General features: G+C 41.2%; 1 long non-coding RNA gene across 1 annotated transcript; it reads left to right on the top strand.

The window, feature by feature from the left end:
* The first annotated feature begins 1,908 nt into the window (after window positions 1–1,908).
* On the top strand, window positions 1,909–20,963 carry LOC113598654 (uncharacterized). The gene is made up of 3 exons (XR_003419307.2): window positions 1,909–2,328; window positions 16,855–17,002; window positions 18,713–20,963. It is a non-coding gene; the product is annotated as an uncharacterized LOC113598654 (long non-coding RNA).
* Window positions 20,964–21,962: the final 999 nt, after the last annotated feature.

Below are 21,962 nucleotides of genomic sequence, written 5' to 3'. Positions count from 1 at the left end.
TGCTGAGGGTCTGCCTCATGTCTGGTCTCTGGGAGAAACATTTTCTTTGTATCATCAAAGTTGGCAGTGAATATCTGAGTGGGCTTTGACCTTGCCTGAGACTTCCAACAACATATCCTTCTGCATACCTCTGCTCTCCAAGCTCTCTGCAAATGAGCTAAGCTAAAAATCACATCACCCAGTTCAACCCACTGTTATTTCAAAGTGCAACCCACATGTGAGAAAGAAGCCTGTGGCAAGCCATTCAAGGTATTAAAACCGTGACTCACTGCCAGACAGAAAAAAAGTATTCTCTGCCCAGAAATTCAGTAACATGTTACTGCTAAAATTAAAAATAAAAAAAAACTCTCGAAACAGACTTGTGATGAATTTGTATTAATGATGGCATTACAACAGAAATCTGAAAAGAAAAAAGTCGAATTTTCCAGTAAGTTCATAGAACATTAGATAATATCAAATAGCAACAGCAAAACACAGGAGATTGTCCCTGAAAAAAATGCTTTCTTTAACTGAATGAAGTCATAGAGTTAAAAGAAGGGAAGGACAGTCTGGCTTTCTTGGCAAGACTGTATTTAAACCAAGTTTGGAAGTAGTTTCAAAAAGAGTTATCATATATATTTGTGTGTGTGCGTGTGTGTGTGTGTGTGTGTGTGTGTGTGTATCTCACATATATCTGGAGGGCAGATATATCATTTCAACAACAGTGACTTTGCCCCCGGGACAGAGATTCTTTCTGGTGTCTCTGGCTCATCATTGATCTGGTCACTAACAGTAACCACAGGGTACTTGGTACTCTGATACTCACCACATTTTAAATAAGCCACCCAGTCTCTCTGGGAGCTTACAATCATGTATCAAAAGCACACCAACATGATAAACTAAGGCAACAATACAGGAACAGAAATCAGTGTTACTATTAGAATATATCACTTTACCTTTTTTCCATCTAGGTAGTTGTTCAAGATTGGTGAGAACAAGGAAAGATCAACATGTGCCTCCACAATGTCAAAATTGGTTGAGAAAATGGAAGATTCATCTAGTCTCTCCATTGTTTGCATTTGTGGTATAAACACACTGTTGACTGTTTGGGAACTGAATTGGTCCCTTTCGATATTGCAGAGTTAGAGTAAGACTTGGAGGAATGATGAGCACACAATTATTTAAAAGGGCAAAAATGAGCATAAAAACATGGTCAAGAATAATGGAGGAAGTCTGGGAGCAAAGGCTACAGTATGTGGTGAAAAGCACAGTTTAATATGCTCACCAGCCAGCTGAGAGCAATTTCAGAGAACACCACCCAAAGAGCTAAGAAGCTTTAATGGCAGACATTCGCTTCATAAGGCAGAGCTCATGACCAACAGCTCACTTCCAGAGCATCAGGGGGCTGTTTGAAATGTGCCCACACTTGTCCAGGATACGTTTTCAGAGGCATTAGGCATGTACGTGACTTAAGCAAGGATTCATAAAATCATTCATTCTCTACATTTCATACCATAATGTGGATGCCATTCTACCATTCACAAAGAAAAATGAAAGACATGATTGAATTGAGGCCTGGAGTTGTCTCAACAGCCTCAGACAATAGGCTGAATCTCACAAAAATGAATCTCATTCTTTCAGGCCTTTGCCTAAATTGTATTTTTTAGCAAGGTCTTACCCAAACTTTGGACCATGTAACATGTCCGTGTGCTCCTGTAGCATCTTGCCCTGTCTCTTTCCTTTTTGCAGATTATAAATTTGTTGAGGGTGAGAATACATCTATCTCATTCACCATTGTATCCCTAGTGCCCACAGCAGTTCCTGGCATACAAGTCCTCGATGATTATTTGTTGCATTAATGAAAGCATCTACAAACCATTATGCATTCAAGATAAGAGCGCTGAATGCGTCATTAGAAGATGTAGCAGGCGTGGTGGAGATCGTGATAGGCTAAGCAGCAAGCAGGTGTGACAGCAAGACCTGGAAGCGGATCAGTAATGAGCCAAGATTTCAAAAAATGTTTAGTATGTTGGCCACATAAATAAATTCAAAATTCCACCAAAAAAGGAGGGCATAGCTTTCCTCTTCCTTGGAATTTTGTATCCTGTTCTGGGGAAAATGGCAAGCTGAAATTAATCCACAGGAGAGCTATCATGATCGTGGGGTGTGAGAACCACGAAAGATGTCTGAACACCTGCAACCGATGAAAACCCAAAACTAAGATTCGGAGAGACCTGTAAGCAGTGGTCACATATTTGAAGTGCTGACCTGGAAAGAAAGGATTACACTTTTTATTGCATGCAATTCTGGAGGGCAGAGAAAGGACCAATGCGTATAAATTACAAAGAGGTAAGTTTTGGCTTGATAGAAGAAAAAAAATTCTAGTAATTATAGCTATTTAAAAAAATGAAATGTGCTTATTCAGCCTTTGAAAGTGGTGTTATGGAAAAATACTTAATGACAAAGGATGATAAAATCTGGTTCCAAAATATGGATGGCATGATTTTTTTTCAAAATAAAAGTATACACATGCACACACACGCACACACACACACGCATCTGGGTACATAGATCAAAATGTTAACAGTGGTTATCATGTGATAGTACTATAGATATTTTGGATTTTTATTTCATGCTTTTCTTTCTTGTTTTCTAAAATTATTGCAGTGATGAAGGATTATTCTTCTAATGACAAAAAAAATACTGTACAACAAAAATTGTTGTTTTGGAACATGGGGAGTTCCTTTTTGCTGAAGGTGTTTGAGAAAAGCTTGTATTTGTTTTTATAACTCTTAGGGCGTCAAAGGATAGCCCTTATTTAGAAAGGAAAACATACCTTAGCTCTACCAGCTTTTAAGTTGTCTTTAGGTTCTGAGAGTCTATTGCACAGAGTATTAATTATGGATAACTATTATAATTATTAATAATATATAAATGTGTAGACATTAATTATTATTATTATTATTAATTATTAATAAGAAGTCATGGACTCTCATATTTGTTAGAGAGCTCAGAAGTCATCTTTTCTAGCCAATACAGATGGAATTGAAGAACCTTTAGGCAATAAGTGCAGGTAGATGATTGCGTATGTCCAGGGACCTGTTGCCCATTTCAGCATGATCTACCCTTGTAGGTAAGAGACATGTCTGTCCTAAAAACACCCAGCCCAATGGTAGGTGAAGGAATTTAATATATTCCCAAGCGACAGCGGATGGCACATTCAAGTCTATGGCATTATTACTCCTCTCTGATCTTTCACAGTGAAAATAGAGAGGGGTTCTTCACTTTATTTATACAATATTGTTTCCTTGACTTGAAAATCTCATCTTTTTATAATTTTTATTTTTATTCATTTTTTTGAAAGAGAGAGAGAGCAGGAGAGGGGCAGAGGGAGAAAGCGAGAGAGAGAGAGAGAGAGAGAGAGAGAGAGAATCCTAAGCAGGCTCTATGCTCAGCTCTGAGCCTGACAAGGGGCTCAGTCTCACAACCGTGAGATCATGACCTGAGCCAAAATCTAGAGTTGGATGCTTAACCAACTGAGCCATCCAGGTGCCCCGAAAATTTCATCTTTTATTGCTTCAAAGCACAGACTGATTTTTTTTTTCCTTTTTTGTGTGTCTTGCGTACTGTCAGCAAATCTACTTTCTGTTTTTCACTCTACTCAGGATGTCTGAACATTGTTACATAGAGTGATTTTAAGTACAGACCTAAGCAGAACTCAAGACACCTAACTCTAAGGAAACCCTTGGGTAAAGTTTTAAAGTACAGGATACATTTTTCTTGAATACTGGAAGATGTCCAAATTCTCCTTGGGCATCCTCTTTCTGCTTCCCTCAGCGAGCCAGCGCCTTTCCAAAGTTTCTTCATTCCGCCACCTTAGAATCAAACTCCACTCTTTGGAAAGAGATCCGAAATGTTTTCAAATCAGAGCCTACAGTAGAAAACCAATCAACTGATTCTGTAATTGTCTCATATAGGCCCTCCCCTGTGCAAGACCCCGTGGAAAAAATGAAGTGATAGAAGACAGATCCTATTCTTATGAGCAGACAACTGTGTCGGGAAAACAAACTCATGAATCATGAAGTCACAAAGTAATATGTAGTAATTAACATTACAAACAGTAAATGCTATTGGTAAATACTACTGAAGTTCAGAAAATAAAATATGGTTATCTTGAAGCTGACAAATTTACAAGGTGATCAGATGAATGAGGAAGCCATTACATGGTGCACTAGAAAGGCTGGCAGAGGGGAGGGGTGGTAGAGATTGCCGCCCCAGCAGAACTCCAGAAAACTACCAAACAGGCCTGGTGGAAGGGATCAGTCAGTGCCCTGTGCTACTTAAGTGCCATCAAAGTGTTGTCTGTGGACCAGCATCCTCTAGACCACTCAGGAGCTTGTTAGAGATGCGGAATCGAGGCCCCTCCCCCAGAACTACTGAATCAAAATCTATATTTTAACAAGATCCTTGGATGATCCACATGCACACTAACGTTTCAAAAGCTCAGGTCTAAACAATGGAAGTCTGCCTACTTTCTTCACACTGGAGCTCTGAGTATATAAAAATGGCTTGCTTTTTAACACAATTATTACTTTGTCACCTGTGATTGTCAGTTGCAAATTTAGCTCATTGCTTGACTCTGTTTCTAATTTATTTCTCCTCAATATCTCCTATTCATCAAGGGAGGTGATTAAGAACGGCTGATGTATTTTCAGCTCCAACCCAGTATCCAGGGAACTACCCTGTGTTCTACACTAGGGGGTGTGTGAGGACTGGGATTTGGAATCTTCTAGGCCACCTTCTCCTCAATGATTTTTATCTGCTACTGCCCCCTTGCTCCAGAATTGGTTTTCCAATGTCATTACTTGGAAGAATGAGAGCAGTTCCTACAAGCCTCCTCTCTACACTCACAAACCAGGCCATTTCCTCAACCATGGCTGCTTTGTCCACTCGCCACTATAGGCCCATTTGCTTGAGGGACACACATGCCATGATCTATCCACAAGGAGGGCCACCTCTGGAGCATCCTATGTGGAACCAGGGACCAAGAGAAGGAGAAGCATTGCATTAAATACAAGAGCACATCAGAAGCCTTTCACTCAGTATTGCTGCTTTCTTTTCTGGTGGGTTTCTCATTTTATCCCCTTATGCAGCACTGGGTCTTTGACAGATCTCCTCTTCAGATGCCATGTCAGAAGGCCACAGTCTTTCATCATCTAATTAAAAAAAAACAACAAAACAAAAACATTAGAATTCTGTTCTTTCATTTAAAGATATTAAGAGACCTACAGACAGAGAGCACTAAGTGATGTGTGGGTGAGGAATCCAGAGTCCTCTCTGGATTCCCCACTAAGTTACTCACTCAACCTTTGGCCTGGAACATAAGTAGAAAATTTAACATTTCATTTCTTTAGAAAGTCTTTTCCACAGTAGAACCCAATACTCTCCCTTTGGTTGTGTTCTAGAGAAGGTCTAGTAAAGCCAATTTACTCTGAGTCCAAAAAGTTTGTCGTTGCTCATCCACAGTGCCCTCGGCATCTTGGCAGGATGCAACTCATAAATGCATTTTGGAAATTGCTATAAATTTCCAGTGGTATAAGGGTCTTCCGCCTCCAAAAAGCCTTTGTTCTGGTAGGATGCTTTAAACAATAATCTCGCTGCATTTATTCCTAATAGGGCTCTATTTCAAATTTTAAAACTTGTGACTATTTGTATCAGTGTCCAACCCCACACTTTAACAAATTGGAGCCCACTCCAAAGTAAAATTAAAACGGTTTCAAAGACTGACAGAAAAACATTTTTTTTTGGCAGGGAATAACAGGAAGCCAGAAGGAATAGAGGAGAAATCCAGTGGAGAGTGTAAAGCAGTGAGAGACCTTTTCCATATGTGTGGCCATTAAAGAAATTATTACGATTCCTTATGTTGCATATGTAGAACACAGCTCTATCTCATAATAAAAATAGTCTCCTTTTTTTTTTTTTTGCCATTCCTGCAGATATTACCAAAGGATTTGTCCTATAAAAGAGAAATAATATGATCAAGCAACCATATAGAACATAAGAAGTAGGGCCCAGGGCTACACAGTACACCCAGCAGACACCCAGTAATTTCAAGTGGATCACAACACTTGACTTAAATATGCCTGTGACACAGAGTGGGTTTCTTCTGCATAAATTCAGAAATTCAGAACTGGCTTCCTCAGGCTCCTTGTCATAAATATGTAAAATATTTCACGGCACAGTCCCATGGGTCCCAAAACACTCGATCCTCAGTGCTGTTTTATGTGAAAGTGTTTCCCCTTACATACCAGCCCCCTCAGCAAGAGAACATGGCATCTCCAGCATCTCCTGGTTATATTCTAATCAGATGACTAAACAGCCATTCTGTTGACCTTTCCTCCCATTACCTTTGCTTTCATTTCATGATGTCATGTGTTGACCTCAAATGGAGAAAGAAGTTAGATGAAATATCATTATATACTGTGTACTCATCCCTAAACCTTTTCTGCCCTTTACTCCCAGAAGAACACGGTCATTGCCCAGTTAACTTCCGTTTAGGCTGGATACTCCTCAAGTCTTCCTCTAGTGAAGAGAATCTGGCTGTCCGGATGAGCCAAGGACTGAAGCAAACACTCCTTTAGCTCATTCATTTCCTCAGGAGTTTAGATATTTTTTTTTTTTAGTTGGGAAATTCTCTAATTACCATAAATACAAATATTAGTGGGGCTGCATATGCTGTATCAGGCACACAAGAGCCAAGTGCCTATAGGTACTGGGTCTCACCAATAACCATTTTTTTTCATGGTGATAGTTTCTGTTTCTTTAAGTCAGCAAGTAGAAAAGGAACCATCCCATTTGCACTTAAAAAAAAAGTCTAGTGTCCAGTTTTGTATGACCAAGAAGAGAAGGAAAACCATTCTAAGCTGGGGAGCAATCGTAGCAGAAACAGAGAAAGGAAACCAGAGGACTGGGTTCAGAGAAGTGTGAAGAAAGTTATCAGACCCACGCAAAGCTACATGTGGCAGTGGCAGGGGGAAATTTTCTGGATGGGTGGGTAGGACAGTGTAGAGAGTGCCCTGAGAGCTAGATGAAGGGTCATGGTCACAGCGACATAGGCAGTTGGGAACCATGTCGTGACTTTGAGTAGAGTTGAAGCCTGCTGACAAAGGGTAAGTTTAGGCATGCAGATTGGATTGGAGCCACAGATGTCTACAGTGAAACTCAGTGTCTTTTCAAAGTCCTTTTGGTTAAAAGTATCATAAAGCCAGAGAAGTCAGCCTAATCATTAAATAGGAATTTTTTATAAAGATGCAAAGTCATCTTCAGAACCCAATAGAAGGAAGTGTATCCAGGCCTCTTTTCACTCTGCTATCCTCTGTATATTTGCAATTTTCTTTTCCCCCACAGACCAGCTTGTTCTGCTTCTCTCTGCAGATGACCACCTTGGCTCCCAAATGCATTTCTGAGCCAAACTCAGATAATTCCTACGAGAAAGAATATGATTGTGCACCTTGGGTCAGTAGGTGCTCTGATGGAATCCATGATCAAAGTGGAGGGTACTCAGTGAATAAATGGTTACCTGAGTTGATCTTGTGGAGAGGAGGATGATTCCTATAGAAATGTAGTTACATCATGGCCTTGGCAGGGACTCTGAAAAGTGTTTACAATGACTGGCCAGAAGTCTGCTGGTGTATTTCAATCCTACTTGGTGTCAGTAAAAATGAAAAAAATTTATATATAAATATAGGAAATTTTTGTCTTATTCCTGTAACAGGGCCAGTTTAGGACACATGGATTGTCAGCCACGGGCGCAGCATCAGCATAAGGTGGTCTGGGCAAAGCTGAACAGGGAAGAGGCATTTACACAAGACTGCCTGAGATGTTGTGCACCGTGCTGGGGTCGGAAGAATTCAAAGACCTATAGAGATTTTCTACTTAGAATAACCCAGAAGATCACATGTGTGCTGGCTTTTTCCTTTAATGTGAAGATGAGTGTGGGGTTCTTAGAGAGCTAAGCAAGACCTGACAATTCCCAAAACATGGGAGGAAGAGTTTGCCCTCAGTACATTCACAGTATTATTAATCACTTCCCCAAATAGTTACTAAGGTCCTAGTCTGTTCCCTATTGTAGTGTTGAGTTTGGGGCTATCAAGACCAAGAGGCTATCCCTAGGCTGTGCTGGGGAAACTGGGCCCAGCATTGTGGGAAGTCCCCTCTGGGGTTCTGAAGGGAACTTGATGCCAGGAAGTTTCTAGTCTTCTCTCAGCTTCCTTTCCACAGCTCAAAGGAGCACGTGCTCCTTCCACCCTCCTCTTCTGCCTGCCAGAATTTCCAGATTTGTTCTGTTTTGCAGTTGCATCAAGCCACACTCAATTCCAATCCTAGCATAAGGCATAAATTAACATTTTATTATGTGTACTTATTAGGGTCTCTTAAAGTAGACATGCAAATGTAAGGCTCCCATAGTAAATTACAGCATACCCAGATTAACTGAAAATAAGCCAGGTTGTCCTGGCCAAGCCCTTGGAAAGCAACACCTCGCTGAGCTATCCTGGGATAGACACTCACCTCAGCTTCTGCCCCCAGTTGTTTACCCTGGCAGTTGGCCATTTCCGGCTCTGTTTGGCACCCCAGACCTCTCTGTCCAGCTGCCATTGGCTCATATGACTCCTGGTTGACTTTCATTTACAAGGAACCAATTTCACAAGCAGCTGTAGGTGAGCCTTTTATAGGCCTCTGGCGAGTGAGCGAGAGGCCTCGGGGCCTTCTCCTTCAAGCAGCTGGACAAATACATCTGCCTTGGCCTTCCACAGGGACCAGGCTATTTTGAGGCTGCCCTTGATTGGCTCTTCTTACTACTGTGCCTTTAATTCTAGCTTATAGCTCTTAAAACCTTATATAACAGGAACTTCAAGCTAGATGGAGTTTGATTTGATTTGGCTTGGCTCTAGTGGAGGAATTAGTAAAACCAAAAGTGAGAACTACTTGATATACCACTCATAGTTCTACCAGGTTGACTTTTAAGCTACTCTAAGGTATTTCTTTCCTAAATGCTGATTTGCTCATACATTTTTGTGCATTCACTGGGGAGACGTGGACTGGGGAAGGAGGAAAAGAAACTTTTCGATGGCCCCTTGACTTTTTGAGATTCTCTTTTGTATCCCTTGTATTTGATATTATAAACATCTGCCTTCTTGTGAGCCTATGCGGGCAGTCCCACCCAGTAGTGAGAGAAGGCAGTAAAGGAACCGAAGACTAGAGGCTTCCATAGCTCCTCCACAGGCATTGGCCATTGATTGGAAATCCTGGTTCTAACCTCAAAGGTGAGAGAGTTGGATTCCAGTGGCAGCCTATGGGCTCGTGTACACAATAAGCAATTGCAGGGTGTAATGTTGGAGCCTCCTCACCTTGGAGGTTATGCCCGAAGCCACCTTCTAGTGGGTCCTGTGTAGTGAGGGTGTCTAGAATTGCCCCCCAATTCCTGCCCCCTGCTTTCAGGTGAAGACTGTATGAACCCCCCCCCCCCCACAACCCCGTGGTTCTCATGAAGTGAACGTGCTCTTTCCAAGTGCTCAAGGACACTGCTGTCCACAGGAGTGCCAGTCGGCAGGTCCTGGTTTTCCCCTGCCATGTTGCTCTGCTTGATTTTTACTTCCAAGCAGATGTCTCTGAACCTCCCTCCTCCCTTCTCCCACCTCTACTCCAGCTTTTCCACTTCCTTTCTGTCCTGATTTCACTCAGTTTTTCTTAACATCTCATTCATTTCACCTCTCTGCTCTGTAGAGAGCTATGCGCAGTTCTTACCTTCCCCCAGTGGCATTTAAAGTGTTTCTTAGTGCAAAACATCCTATTCATTGCCATAGAAACAGGAAGCTCAGTGTGGAAGAAAAAGAAAAAAAGAAGTCTGGGAGTCTGAGCTTTGCAATTCTGTTATTTTGCCCAAATCCATAAATGGCAACGTGCTGGGAGGCATGCAAAAGCCTGCTCACCGCTGGGACAAGAGAAGTCAGGGCCTCCCATTCTAGGAAACTGGGCACATGTTTTAAACGCTGGTTTAAGCCCAGAGAGAGCCAGCTTAGGCAGCAAAGATCTCTGCTTTTCCCTCCTATCGGAGCTCCCAGCTGAGTCGAGAAAAGTCAGACAAACCTGAATTCTATGATCATGTCTGTGTCTCAGGAGCTGCGGCACTCAGGACATTTGCTGGACCCCTTGCAGCCTTCCCAGCTGTAGAACAAACATCCCCACAGCCTTCAGGTCAGGATCACATGAAAGCAAGTGGAGTTGCAGCCTCTTTGCTCCCCTCGATAGACTCACCATTTCCTCATCACACCCTTGGACAGCACTGAGTTTAGATGATCTGTACATCGGGCCATCTCTCAGATATAAAACCAGAAGAACTTCACATTCACATTGTTCCTAAAATAAAGTCAACAAGCCACAGTTTCCCTCGATAGGCAATAAAATGTGTTTAATGTTTACATCTTCATGAAGAATCTTCAAACCATTGATTTCAAAGATGTATCTTCAGCTTACCCTCAACTCTGCCCTTCTCTTCTGGGTCCTCAAGCACGCAGGGCCATTATTTCTATGCTGACAATGGGCCAGCTGACTGCATAGACTGGAGCTTCAAGCTCAGGACATGAAGTTTGCTGGTTCAGTCTCTATGGAGCAGTGAGTTTCTCAGAGGCAATCTATATTCCATTTCCAGAAGTGCACCCTACTTTCAAGCAACTGCCTGTGATCCGACTGTGTTTTCTCAGATTCTGTATCTGTCTAGTTGGTATCCATTAATCACAAGCTGAACTAGGGGCCAAAGCAGTTTACATCTCCCCTGTGATCCAGCTTTTGCAGGGGCACAAAAATCATATTAGAGACTCTCCAGCCAGTTCTGAGCCCATACCCCAGCCACCTCTCTTGATTAATGCTCACTCACCAAACCAATGTTCCCTCTGCTCTAAATCACCCAGACCCAGGTACAAGGTAACTAAACACCACCCTTATAGCCGAAAGCCTCTGGATATCATTCAACCCAGCCAATCCTAAGTCGTTGGCCCTGCCCTGCTCTGCCCTGCCCCTCCCATGGAAAGCACAAGAAAGGCTCTGGGCTATCCTTTCCCCTGGATCCTACATCTGACTCCTGATCAAACCTAGTACTTTCCCATGTGGCCCTGCATGACATGGCATGTCCCCTCCACTTGGAAACTGTAAGCAATGAAAATCTTTCAATAGCATTAGCCTCTCTGTGCCATCACCCGATCACCTTTATAAGTTAAGACCCAGGCAGAAATCAACTTTGCCCACACAGGTTTTTTCAGCTACAAGAATATCCTGGTAAGGAGATGTAACTGTCTCATCACATATACGTCACAGCTGTGGAAGGACCGTCCCGAGGCATGTTTATTGGTGCCAGTTCAGCAGCATCTTCATCTATAAATAGAGTGACCATATGTCTCACTGTGCCCTGTAGAGTCCAAGTTTATCCACCAACCTGGGCAATTAATAGGGCCCTTGTTCACTCCCAGAGCAATCCTAGTTTAGAATGTATATCATACAGTTACCCTAATACAAAGCACCAAACATTAGTCACCCATTAAATAGGTAAATGTCTTTGTTAGAGAGGACTAATTGCAATGTAAACACTTAGTCCCACATTTCCACTTGAGGAAAAGGTCTAAATAAATGTTGCAGACTTTCTAAAAATATAAGTGTTTGTCTTCACGTAATATGAAGAAGTTAAAGAGGAAAAACCAGCTGCATGAAGTATATACACAAAGCAAAGAGATGAATCATGATTACTCCGAGGTTTCGTTCATGAGACCTGAGAGAGATAGTGGTACCGTCCGCCATGTCTGAAAAGTTGGATAGGGATAGGAGTCACTATGCGCCAGCCAATTGTGCCGCCTTCTCCATGTGCTGTTTTTATTTATTTTTTAAGGTTTATTTATTTATTTTTGAGAGCGAGCGAGAGAGAGACAGACAGAAAGAGAGTGAGTGGGGGAGGGGTAGAGAGAGGGAGAGACAAAATCCCAAGCAGGCTCTGTGCTGTCAGCAGCAGAGCCCCACACAGGGCTCAAACCCACAAACCATGAGATTATGACCTGAGCCAAGATCAAAAGTTTGATGCTTAACTGACCGAGCCACCCAGGTACCCCTCTCCATGTGTTTTAATGTTTAGTACCTGAGACGAGATGTAGGCACTCAATCATCCCACAATATATTTTGTCTCTAATAAGTTCTGGAATTTGTTCTAAATGCCAGGGATACAATTAGAATCAGCTTCAGTTCCTATCCTCAAGAAGCTTATTCTATAAAGGGAAAAGTTAGCATACAGAAGTATTGCAAAAGGTGTGAGGACAAGCTATTACAAGTCCATTTAAGAGAAGCACTTACCCTAGTCCTGGGAGCTATAAGTAACTTTTCAGTTTAAATTTGGAGTGCATTGTGGGGAGAGAGGAGAGTGAATTATAAGACCCTTGTAGTAGCTGAACCGATGATTGTAGAGCCCAGTGGAAGATTCCAGAAGCAAAAGGCCAGTATCCGAGGGTATTGGAACACCAGTCTAGGGGGACAGTCTAATATCAAGCATCCCAATAAACAGGATATAATGACACCTGAATGCTATGAAGGTCTGGCCACAAGTCTTAGCATTTTTTGGCATTGAGAAATGAGGAATGTTCAGTCCCTAAGCAACCTACATTATTCCTTAGGCTCTAGGACTGGTGCTGATAGCTGCCCTTAAGATCATCAGCCTCAGTTCCGTGGAGGGGAAGGATCAGCTGTGTCACAGGGACCACTTCTTCGCCATTCTCCCAGGGATGTCTGTCAAAGGCCGTTTATAATCAAGCCCTAAAAATCTATGACACGCAGCTGCACTGTGATGGCATATACGTCAATGAGAAAAATTCATGATTTAGGAATGCATCTGAACTATGTTTTGCTTCTCCACACCCTAGTCAGATGCAGGGTTGTTTTGGTCCTCTACAGAGTTATAAATAAAGAGCCAGCTCTAAAGATTTGCTGAAGCAAACCCGAGGCTGGAGGAGCAATCCTTCTTAATTGACCTGACTTGCACAATATTTTTGGCATATGGTCTTGCTCTCCCCAGGCAAAGAGAACTCCTATAAAAAGAAATACATAATATTGGCCCTAGCATTATTTTGGAGTCCTGGAATGTCAGACACAGAAGGAACATTAGAGATCTTTCTGCCCTACACTTTTATCTGAAAGCTGAAGATGCCAGACATTGTAGAGCTATTTAATGGAAGTCCTCAGCTGGGATTCTTTTTTATTTCAGTAGCAAACACAATTAGATTCAACACCTTGGAAACCGGAATTCTGTTATATTGCTGAGGTATAGGTAGTGATCTCTATTGTATGATTAGTACACTTAGACTATTCTGTACCTCAAAGCATTCAATGCCTCAAAATATAGCCCCCGGGATCTCCAGGGCCCATCATGAGGAATATCATTAGTGTTCCCTACTTGGGATCCCTTCTCCTACCCATTATCAAATTTCCTCCTTATGCTCCCTATTATCAGAGCTATGGCAGATAAGAACTGGTCTGATAAACTTATTCATCCCGAGATACTCACATATGCTAATATTCTTTTTTTTTTTTTCAGTTTATCTATTTATTTTGAGAGAGACTGTGAGCAGGGGAGGGGCAGAAAGAGAGGGAGAGAGAGAATCCCAAGCAGGCTCCGCACTGTCAGCACAGAGCTCCGTATGGGGCTCAAACTCACGACTGTGAGATCACTACCAGAGCGGAAATCAAAAGTCAGACGCTTAACTGACTGAGCCACCCAGGTGCCTCACATCTGATAATATTCTAATGAGAGTAAATTCATAAAATATTTACCTATTGAATCACATTTGAAAAACTAGAAGCCAGGATTTTTTAGTGTGAAGAGCCAGGCATTGCACTGACCATTTTAAATATATCAGCTCATTTAGTCATGACAACTCTACAAAATATCACATTATTCCTATTCTTTGGATGAGGAAAGTCAGGTTAGGACTGGTTACTCAATGTCATATTATTAGTAAGTGGCAATAATGGGATTTGAACCCAGGCTATTTGAATTCAAAGTCTACGTACTTTATCACAGTACCTGCAATGAAGCAGCTGCTCCATGAATTGTGAGGACTACAAACAATAAAACAATGACAATGGCATGTCTGCTATCGTGCATTTCCCCAAGGCACAAATTATGACCCTTTCGATGATGACAAATTCAAGTCCCTTTCATTAACCTTTGTGTTGAGAGTTTAACTAAACTACTCTCCATAATGCTGCTGCCTTGGCATCCATTTGGTGTGGCCAAGTGGTCTGCGGGGGCCCTGGACTGATACAAGCCCCTCATGCAAGCACGTGCCCTAGACAATAGCTCTCAGAGTCACAGATAAATACAAATTCCTGATGTGACTCCCCACACCACGCTGGTGATAGTCTCCCCCACCTCCCAGGGCCTTCCCCTTGTGCATCCCTTAGATAAGACCCCCATGAAGCTCCTTTTGGTTTGAATAGACCAGATAAGCCTTAGCCTGGGAACCCCAAAGCACTCTATTCCGGGACCCTCACAAAGGCGTGAACCTCAGGTCCTGCCTTGCTCTCTGCCTGCACCCTGCCTTGGCCTCCCACTGTGGTCCCTGGAGGCATACCATGTAGCTCCTCTAGGACCTGTGGGTAAGAAACTTCTCTCTTTCAATTCCCTTGTGGGTTTTGCTGAACCTGCGGCTCACCATCCAACACCCCAGGGCACTGCTTAACAAAGTCACTGCTTCGACAAAGTCACAGCCCCTCTGCTTCCACTTTCTCAGAAGCTTCCTGGACTCTCCATTCACTGGTTTAATACTGATTATTTGGGCAGATAGTTCAGTAGATACCAGCGGCCAGTAAAGACCTCTTTGACTCAAATCTGCCTCCACTTTTCCAAGAAGAAGTGCAACGTCTGCTTCCATCTTCCCTGCCCTGTTTGTAGTTGGATCATCTTCATAACTGTCATTACTGATCTATTTCCTCCCTTGGGATTCTGCTCATATGCCACAGGCCCCTGGAAACAGTGTCTGTCACAGCAAAGGGCTGTGAACTGGCCCTAAACCACACCGGCAACCCCATCACCCCTTGAGCTTCCCCTTTCCTCACTCCTAGCTCTACTCTGCTAGTTAACTTCTTCATCTGCAGCCTGAGAATTTGTGCTGTGCAAAGGAGCACAGGACAAACCCCGGAACACACTACACATTTGACTTTCATGAAGAGAACAGTAACCTCTAGGCCCAGATGTGCTCAAGGTCTGAGAAGGGTCCCATTGCATCAGCCTCCCTGAGACACTCAGCCACTCTGGCACCACCACACATGGCCATACTGCCTGTTGTGGTGGGGGGTGGGGGGGGGGTTACCATCTCTACCCATCTCTGGAGCTTCTGCAGCTGCCTACATTTCTTTAATCCAATCAAAGCTACACTGTCCTGTTTCTTTTCTCATCATGATGAGATTGCCAGAAGCAAGATTTTCATCCTTTCTGGCAAACCCATCTCTCTCAAGAAAGACCATCTCTGAGGCTGCCTAGCTTTCCTTACCTGTCTAGACTGTCCAGGGACTGTCTCAGGTAAGACCCCACTCCTTGGTACTTTCCCATATCATTCACACTCTCTCACTCTTTCCAAAATCCTTGGGGGCAATTCAGTGTCCTTGATAATGTCTTGATTGTGAAGGAGAGCCTCACTTCCCACCATGTAATAGAAGGGCATGGTGCGTAAAGGCTGAGCTCTATCCACAACACTCAACCAAGGACCTACTCTCTTGTTTTCTCGAATAAGCCACCTCTAAACCCTCTCTAGGAAAGACAACACTTAGAAGTTCCCTGTGCAATTCTTGCCAAAATTATAATTCCATTTTTTCTTTGAAGGTAGGCAGAATTACCACCACCACCACCACTCCACACACAGAGATGTTCACATTCTAATTCTAGAAACCTATGGATAAGATTATCTTACCTGGCAAAGAGAACCTTGGGGGTGTGGTTCAGTTACGTATCTTGAGATGGGGAGAATTGATGAGACTACCCATGTGTGTCCAGTCTAATCACATGGGTTTTTTTAACAACAGAGAACCTTTCCCAGCTGTGATCAAAGAACAATAGGGTAATAGAGATGAGACATTGCTAGCTTTTAAAATTGGGGGCAAAAAAGCTGCAAGTGAAGGAATGCAACCTCCACAAGCTGGAAAAGGCGAGAAAACAAATCCTCCCTTAGACCTTCCAGAAGGAGCACAGACCTTCAGACACCTTGATTTTACCCCCAATGAGACCTGGGTTGGGCTTCTGACCTCCAGAAGTGTAAGGTAATAAAGTTGTAGTGTTTTAAGCTACTAAGTTTGTGGTAATTGGTTATGGCAGCAATAGAAACTTAATATAGGCTGAAAAAAGAGTAACAGGCAATTCAAAGCCTTTGTCTTCTCAGCGTCCCATTAGACTAGACATTAGCAAATGACTCCCTCTCAACTGGCACTTATCTTTCAATAAGCAACTGTTACAACGACTATGAAAAATACCAAATAAATTTCAAGAAAGAAAGAAAAAATGTACAATGTCATCATTATCCAGGCTACTGAGGAATGTATATTGCTATGGATAGAAAAAGGCATGGACTGGTATATGTTAACTCCTGAGATCATTTTCAATGCAAAGTGATAAACTTAACATGAAAGTTCATTTTTTTATTACAAAGTACATGAGTACATTACAGAGTTAGGAATTTTGTTTGTGAGGTTCTGAAAGACATAAAATGGTGCTGAAGAATTTTTGAGATTGTTTGGAGTCAGGGCATCTTGGATGATCTCAACTCGCTATTGAACCTGAAAACTTGTTCACAGACCCCTGAGAACTCCATATCGTGGTGTTCAGTGATTGTGTAAAGTCCAATCACCAAACTCTTCCAGGAGAGAATGTGACTCAGTGCTATCCCAGTATGTAATGAAGCTTCACGAAACTGGGTCAAGAGCATTTAAAGTAAGTGTCAAGGTAACTGATGCTTCCTCTTATCATTAGTGTTTCATTTTATATCCTTTTTCAAATACTAAAAAGGTGATTTTTCAGGGGTGTCTGGGTGTCTCAGTCAGTTCAGCGTCAGACTCTTGATTTTGGCTCAGGTCATGATCTCACAGTTCATGGGATTAAGCCCCATGTCGGGTTCCATGCTATCAGCAGAGCCTGCTTGGGATTCTCTCTCTCCCTGTTTTTTTTTTGCCCCTCCTGTACTTGTTGTCTCTCCCTCTCTCTCTCTCTCCAAATAAATAGATAAACTTAAAAACAAATAATTAAATAATTAATAAATAAGCCATTGTTCCCTTCTTCCCTGCCTCCAGCCTTGAATACGGCTTTAAAAAGTTTCATATTCCCTCTTACTATTTACTTTTATTTATAAAATTGTGAAAAATTGAGTCAATAAAAATTCCTGCCATTTACTGAGTAACTACTATGTGCTAAGCACCTGACATTCACTGTCTCATTTAATCTCTTAACTAAGGGTTATTATTCCTATTGATTGGAAGGTGAAACCAAGACTCGGGAAATTCAAGTAACATGCCCAAACTCACAGAGGAGAGAGGTGGCAAAAGTCAGAGCACCTTCCTTCCTTAGTCAGAGGCCTTTTAGTTTCATATATTATTCTCCATGTTTCTTGAACATGAAATATTCACATTAAATGGATCAGTAACTGGCAAGTCCAGTGTTAGGTCATGAGTCCATTTCCCCAACCCAGGTTAGGGGTTCCCCTGAGCAGCACACAAAGAGGCTTCTGTCTACAGGATGGACAAACACAGAATTAATAAAGTTTTCCTTGTTTCTCAGTGTGGCTTCTGTCACTCTGTGATTACTTTTCTTTTGTGAGGGGTCCTCCTTAGAACCCTAGAAGGGTAGAAATACCTACATGACTTGAAGGTATCTATCACAATTGAGGGTCACAATTAACTCACCATTTCTATCAGGTAAGAAAACAATGTTGTTTGGTTACTAAGATAGAACGCCTCATTCTTTACTTTGTTGCTTTAGTTTTATTGAAATAATACCATTTCAATAAATATTCAAAAACTATCTTATTAAATATTTTATTGAATTTCAAGAAAACTATTTTGTTGGGATAGTTTTAAAGAAATAGTATGCTGGTGCCATGTAAATTGAACAACTTAGTCAAGAGAGTTAGCCCCCAGATACTCCCTCTCCTACCATTTACCCTCCACTCCGCATCAAAACAGTCATTGCATAGGGGTTTTCTACAGCAATGATTGCTGGAGAATAATTCCTAACTCATTCTCCTTTCTGAGCTTTCCTTGAGCTGTCTTACTTCTGCTCCTTCTGTGATTTCAGAAACCATTTTTAATTTCCTCATTTTGCTGTAGAGTTGCCATGATGTTATGATATCCTTGTGAATCACATTACAAGCCCTGGAGCCCATTTCAGATGGGTAGATTTATACAAAGAATTGGTAATAATAGTATGATTGCATCGGCTGCTATAGAAATGACCAAGCATAAAGTAAAGGGAATTGGTTTCTTTCTGTTTCCATTCACTAAGGAGCCAACTTTGGCTAATTTGTATGGTAATAAATATCTGTAACAGTTTACCACTTATACCGGTATATAATTAATATAATACAATTGTTCTTCAATCTGTCTATGGCAGTAGATAAAAGAAACAGGAGAGGTGATGAGAAAAAACTGACTTTTTTTTTAGGATCATATTTACAGGCTCAGAAGAATCACAAAGACCATGTGCAACATACCTATAGTTGGATCAAAATAGAAGAGTAATGGCTTGTGAGGAAGTAAGTCACTTCTTGTGGAGGTTATCCTAATGCAAGGAATAAAAAAGAAAGCAATCGATCTGGGATCTGGCCTTTGGTTTTCTGATTTAGGGTTCAGGGGTAGAAGTAAGAAAACCTGCATTCTGTTCCTGTACTTGGTACTCACTTCCCCAGGGTCTTTTAGGGATACAAATAATGAAACAGCAGGAGATTGTAAGCAAGAAGACACAAACTTCCTTCTAAAACATTGGACAAGATTGGGATGTTCTACAAACTAACAGAGAGTGAAATTCAGGAAACATGATATTGGCAAACAAAAATCTTTATGCAAACTCAATATCAAAAAATCTAGCTACCTATAATTTGCCTCAAAAATGCCTGAAGTGAAATGTAGGAACTATAAACAAGACTGATGAAAAATAAATTGTAGAATTTGCAGGTGCTGGTCTAGGTGCAATCAGACCTCAAACACATTCAGATTTAATATCAAATTTCTTGATGCAAAATATTCCCCAAGGGAAGATGAGAAAACCTTAGTATATTAAAATAAAAAATATTGTCTTTATTATAAGGGCAAATGATACTTGCACATATAGAATCTTATTGGAAGTTATTATTTTCCCCAAATATCAGGGTTTCTAACGCCTGTCTCAGGGTAATGATTTTGCTCTCATTTCTAAAGTTTACCAAACACATTACAAATTATCTTGAATGGGCTGTAGTGTGGGAAGATGAAGGCAAGATACTATTATTTTTTTCAGGTATTGACCAAGAAATAGACAAAGATATGTTGAGTGATATTTTCAAGATCATATGTTAGACTTTTACTTCTAGCTAAGATAAAGTAGTTTGCACTAGACCAATTATTCTGGGAAGAACAAATAGAAAACTCAGATAAAATGTAAAGAAAAACAGCAATAACAACAGCTGTCTGACTGAAGGCATTGGAAAATGACTGAAGCAACCAGGAATTGAAGGGCCAAGATCAAGCAGAGTCAAGAAAAGGGAACCACAGAGAGCTGAGATGATGTTCTTCAAACAGCTTTTCCCCTCAAGGCAATTGCTAGTTTTTGGCTTGGAATTAGAGGCTAACAATCTACCCAGAGAGCTGTGGCTGATAAGCAGAGAAACAAAGTTTCTGGAAATCTCACAAGGGTGCAGACAAAAAAGGGGGAAAAAAATTGAGAGCAAAGGGGAGATTGGGAGATTGATTGGCCAAAGTATCCAAAACTTGAAGTAACAGAATCCTGAAGAGAAGGAAAGCATGGAGAAGCACATTAGATACCTCATTTGCTCCCATATTTAGCATATGCTAAATCCTTAAACTGCTAAGGACAAGAAGCGAGGCAGGAAATCACAGAAAATCAGAGGAGTTTTGGCCTACTCACAGAGTTGAAGAGACAAAAATAGGAGAATACAACCTGACAAGGAGAAGCCCAAGTCAATACTCTATGCTCAGGAGAGACTCCTGGGAGCCATACCACGGTTGAGGAGCTAACCAGAAGTATATGTAACTTTCCAGACTTCAACGCAGCCTCAAATGTGTTCAGTTGCTAACTGAATCAAAGTGATCAACTTCTTCCCTGAATACATATGAAAAGAGAGGGTAAGCCCCCTCAAAGGAAGAGAGTGCCTCCACAGTCTTTCATATAGAATATATAGCATTCAATCAAAAATTATGGTCCTATCAAGAAAAAGAACCAAGAGGAAAAAAACAGGTAATATAAACAGACCCACAAATACTACTGTTATTAAAGTTATTATACTTGAACGTTTAAGGATATGATTAATGTGACAAATTAAGAAAATATAACTCAAATATAGTCCAACATGAATATATTATTGATAAAACATAAGTTAAAGATGGAAAATTTTTACTTCTCTGGTTTTCTACTGGTATTTTAGAAAGAATTAAATGAAAATTATGGAGTAGAAAAATAAAATACTTGAAATTAAATACCCAACACATAAACTGCAATTTAACAGCAGTTGGGACTCAGCAGCTATGTGGATTGGTGAAGGAAAATAGGGAAGTAGAAAATCAACTTCCATCTTTCTGTATGGAAAATACAGAAAGAAATATGTGATAGATAATCTTATGGGTAAAAATGGCCAGGCCATCCCGCCCAGATATTTGATCAAGCATTATTCTGGATGTTTATAAGAGGGTGGTTTTTTGTAGATGAGAATAACATTTAAATTACAGAACTTTGAATAAAGCGGTTTGCCTGACATAACATCAGTGGGCCCCATTCAATCAGTTAAGGAAGGCAAAGACTGACCTCCCCTCAGCAAGAAGGAATTCTGCTGGTGGATGGCTTTCAGACTTGAACTACAATGTCAGTGCTCTTCCTTGGGTCTCCAGCATGCTGGCTGGTTTACTCTGCAGATATTGGACTTGCCAGGCTCCATAATTGGATGAGCCAATTTCTTGAAACAAATCTGTCCATATATCTATGCATATTGCATTGGTTCTGATTCTCTGTGAAAGTTGACTAATTTAGAACATGAGAGACACAGAGGCACAGGAGAAAGGTTTAAAATGTGTAATTAAAATGCCAGAGGTAAGGAGAGAGTGATAATGGGGGGAAAAGACAATTCACAAAAGCTCCTGGCATACACATATATATTTTATAACAAATTAGTTATTACATTAAATATAAAGGGATTAAACATTCCTATTAAGGGGCAAAGATTGTCCAATTGAATTTTTAGAAATTTATGTACAGGGACTGATCTACAAAAAAAATGAGCTCTGTTGTCAGTCAACTCTATTTTCTATTACAATATTTCTTCAGTCTTCCTTAGCTTGTATAAGAATCTAAGAGTCTTGTTAAAACACAAGTTCCTGGGAAACATCCTCTAGAGGGTTGAGGATTCGAAGGGTGATCATTTGCATTTCTATGAGCTTCCAGCTTCCAGGTCATGCTGTTGCTACTACTCTTTAAATGCTAAAACCATTTTGTGCATTTTGTGTATCATTATCTACATGATGATAAATGTAGATTCACAGAGGCTGTGGTCAAGATCTGACCCTTCTCTTTCTTATGAGCTCATATGAGAGGTGAAGTCAGAAGAACAGATAGGCCCATGTTTTGAGTTTGGGTAAGACCTCACTCTGCATTATTGTTTTGCAAAGAAATAGCACATGGATACAACCATCTTCATCTTTTCCACAAA

This window comes from Acinonyx jubatus, chromosome B2 (assembly GCF_027475565.1).
Source record: "Acinonyx jubatus isolate Ajub_Pintada_27869175 chromosome B2, VMU_Ajub_asm_v1.0, whole genome shotgun sequence".
Taxonomy (NCBI): Eukaryota; Metazoa; Chordata; class Mammalia; order Carnivora; family Felidae; genus Acinonyx; species Acinonyx jubatus.
The sequence above is the reverse complement of the archived record's forward strand: the minus strand, read 5'-3'. Positions and strand labels throughout refer to the sequence as shown.